Here is a 4,042-nt window from a genome sequence, read left to right as displayed (position 1 = left end):
CCCGCCCGCTCGAGCCCGCCTCGCCACGCCTCGCACCGCGCGCGGCCGCCTCGCTGCGGCTCGCGCCGAGCCGCCGCGCGTGCTCGCCCCCGCCTGTCGCCGCGCGCGCTCGCCCGGCCTCGCCCTGCCGCCGCCGCCGCGCGCGCGTGCTCGCCCCTGCCCGCGCGCTCGCCTACCGCCGCGCGCGTGCTCGCCCCTGCCCGCGCGCTCGCCTACCGCCGCGCGCGTGCTCGCCCCTGCTTGCGCCTGCAGCCGCGCGAGCTCGCCGCCCTCCCCCGTAGCCGCCGGCCCGCTCCGGCTCGACGCCCAACGCCGCGCGAAGCCGCTCCTGCAGTCGCGCCCCGCCGCCCGTCGCCCACCACCGCGACCGTGGTCGCCTCGCCTCTCCATGCCGCATACCGCCCCCAGCTCGCAGCCGCGCCGCACGCCGCTCTTCCACGCCCGCGCTCCGGCACGCGTCGCTCTCGCCCACGGCTGCAGCACAGTGGTGTGCACGGGCATGGGGAGGAGGAAAAGATGGTAGGTGGGCATGGTGGGCCACGTGAGAGAGAAGAGGAGAGAGGATGACAGGCGGCCCTGGGTCACATGCAAAGGGGACACTGCCGGATGAGGACGACTCAGAAAGCGTCCGCTTGTGGTCGCTTTGGACGTAAACCCAGCTCAAATTTGGGTCCAAGATGGGGCGAGACGGATCAGAAACGGACGTTTTTTATGAATGAGGTTATACACGTTAGGTCGTCTCTTTTGTTCGTTTAACTTCAAACGGACAGACCCGGATGTTTTGGGGTCGTGGGAGATGGCCTTACAAAACCAGATGCCGAGCAACTACCCCAGCGACTCTCTCGGATGCCCTGGAGGTGAGGTCGGACCGGTGAGTCTGACTGTGACCCTTTTCCATTCGCGTCACGGTTCGCCATTGGACTTATCTAATTTTCCCCTCATTTAATTTTGCAGTTTCTCGCGCCAGAGATGGAGATAAGCACCGTCTTCCCTACCGCCCACAAAAGTTGTCTCGCGTGATCAGGTGAGCATATGTGCAACCTCTTCACTGCAGTCTAGCTTGCTATCACCGAGCAAGGATGACACTACCAGATTAGCAGATTGGTGTTGCCATTTTAAGCGGAGAAAAAGGAAAGGAAGAGAAATATCTATGGTGCTGATTACAACATGGACCGAGACAACAATGGTACTGGGTACATTCAAACCATTACAACTTTATTGCATGGAATATAATTGCATCTCCAATCATAGGCACTGCATTTGTATAGTACATATGTCCAATACACACAACTCTATTATAACATTTTGGCATGCAACCCACTAGTTTGCCTCATACAAAGGGATTAGGACCACACGGAATGCGAACTTTCAGCCATAGCTTCGAGCACTCTTGGTACCGAGGGCATCCTGATCTCAACTAACCCTTCGAGAATCTGAACTACCTGTCCCATTGTTGGTCGATCATGCTCATGGTCTTGGATGCACCAACATGCGACCTTGCAAGCCAATTTAGCCTCGTCTAGATTGACATCACCATGTAGCATGTGATCTACCAAACTCCCAACGTCTCCTTCAAGAAGCTTGTGTGCGGCATGAACAGGGAAATAAACATCACAGTTGCTGCCACCACTAGAACATGATGCACTTGAATTCCTTTTTCCAAATATAATTTCCAGCAACATCATCCCATAGCTATACACATCGACTTTTTGTGTAACAGCAACACCACTGATCCATTCAGGTGCAAGGTACCCAGCAGTTCCTCTCATTGTAGTCAGTACTCGGCTAAATTCCCTTCGGACCCTTCCCAAAAGCTTTGCCATCCCAAAGTCTGCAACTTTGGGAATGAATGAATCATCAAGAAGTATGTTTTCTGGCTTAATATCACAGTGTATGATGCAGTCTCGACATCCCTCATGCAAGTAGGTTAAACCTCGAGCAACCCCTATGGCTATCTGATATCTAATAGTCCAACTCAATATCGTCGTATTGTTTCGAAATAAATGGACATCAAGGGAGCGATTTGACATGTGTTCATAAACAAGCAACCTCTTGGAACCCTCACAACAGAAACCGACAAGCTTAACTAAATTGATGTGCTGGACAGCTCCAATCGAGCTCACTTCAGCTCTGAATTGCTTCTCTCCTTGATAAGCACCGTCAAGCCTTTTCACTGCTATAGCTACTGAGTCATTTAAAAAACCCTAAAATACAGAACCAAAACTGCCTGCCCCCAACTTATCTTTGAATTTTGTTGTGGCGCGCTGTAAATCAGTGTATCTAAATGCAATGATTCTGTTACAACCTTGAACACCATCCAGTGTATGGCTAGAGCTCTTACTTCTGTTTCTCCAAATCATTACCAGGAGAGAAAGTGCACATAAACCTAGAGCAGAAATGCCTGCACCAGTTGCAACTCCAATAACAAATTTCCTTTCTGTTGTTTGTCAATCTGTGGAAATCTTTAGCAGAAACACGAAGATTAAGAGTTTCTCCGGTTGAACATGTAGTACCACTACATTGTAGTTCTCTTATGTTGAGCAATTCATTATGCCAGATAGAACATTTTTCATCATTGAAGGAATATGCCATGCAAGAGCAATTATTCAGGCAAATTTGTGCGCACTCATTCGGGCTTGCAGGAGCTTCGACTTTTGGGGCATTCTGCGGCAACTCAACATATGGCACAGAGTAGAACTTGTCTGTTGTATGAGTTGTGCTTTTATTGCTAATGCATTCTAACAGAGTAATTCTTGAGCAGCCACTGGTTCGATCCTCTAGCTCCCAATCCTCGGGGGATGTTATGGTGAAGCCCTCCATACAATTGCAATATGGAAGCTCATTATCATTGCAAATTGTGAAAGGTCCACAGATTGCATAGACATCACACTGAAGTTTTGGTTGGGCATAGATCATTGTCCAATCCTGTGAACTCTCCAACCAAATGGATTGTTTTAATCGACCTGAGACGTCAACTGCAAAATGAGTAACCATAGATTCATCGACTAAGTTAAATACCATGTACTTCTCTTGGTCGTTGTGGACAAATGTTGTGTTCGAAACTTGGTTGCTGCTTGTCATCTCTGCTATTGAGAGAAAGTATTTGTTGTTCCATACACCGCTCGACCAATATGGTATGGAGGAGTTCAATGGTGTAAGCAATAACTGATTGACACCACTGGGGTCTAACCTATGACAGTACACACCGGTAGCTGGGCCAATCAAGTTCTTCCAAGAGACGAGCTTACGGTTCAGGCCAGTGACCTGATCCCATCCAAGCTTTGCCCCAGGGAAAAGTGTATCTGTGGGGTGATCAAAGCTCTGCCACAGAACCTCTGCTGAGTTTGAAGAGTCTGTCAGGATGAGATTTCCACTACTCAAAAGCATAGCAGTGGTGCTATTTCTTGTGATGTTTGCTTGTGTGCTCCAGATTATAGACTTGGTGGACCCGTTTAAGATGACAAGGTTGCCATCATGGGAGATTGTGAGCTCTAGTGCGGTGGTGCTCTTGATTGGTGTATCCCTATTTGCGACCCATGCGGAAGTAAACTTGGGGACTGTATTGAACCATATGCCAAGGTACCAGTTGGTGGTGTCTTGGCTGCTGCTTGTGTTGAAGAAGCCAAGCGCGTACCTGCCATTTTTGGAGACGAGCTTGTCACTGACAGCAAGTGCTTGGCCGGTCAAAGATGGAGTCCGTCGCGGCAGAATTTTCTTGGGTGCACAGGAAGAGGAGCAAGGTGAAATCTATGAGGAGATGCATGATGAACTGGAGAGGATGGCAAACCTGAAGATGCAGATACTGCAGATATAAATGCCCAAGCCTTAATGGTCTGGTCATAGCAGTAAAAGGCACGGTGGAGCCAAAAGTCAAGAGTTCATGACAACCATACAAACCGGTGGAAAACTGTGTAGCATCAACAGTCTTTTTCTGGACTCCTTTTTACTTTGACAGCAATGAAAAACTTGCTTTAGACTGGGTTATGTGGTGGAGAGGAAAGGGCTGAACAACGAAAAATGCGTGGGCGTGACCGTATGAGAT

General features: G+C 49.7%; 1 pseudogene; it reads right to left on the bottom strand.

The window, feature by feature from the left end:
- Positions 1 to 1,194: 1,194 nt before the first annotated feature.
- On the bottom strand, positions 1,195 to 3,763 carry LOC147960738 (G-type lectin S-receptor-like serine/threonine-protein kinase At2g19130 pseudogene; annotated as a pseudogene).
- Between the last annotated feature and the right edge of the window lie 279 nt (positions 3,764 to 4,042).

This window comes from Triticum urartu, chromosome 7A (assembly GCF_056163025.1).
Source record: "Triticum urartu cultivar PI428250 chromosome 7A, HENAU_Tu73, whole genome shotgun sequence".
NCBI lineage: Eukaryota > Viridiplantae > Streptophyta > Magnoliopsida > Poales > Poaceae > Triticum > Triticum urartu.
This window is presented reverse-complemented; position numbering and strand designations above follow the sequence as displayed.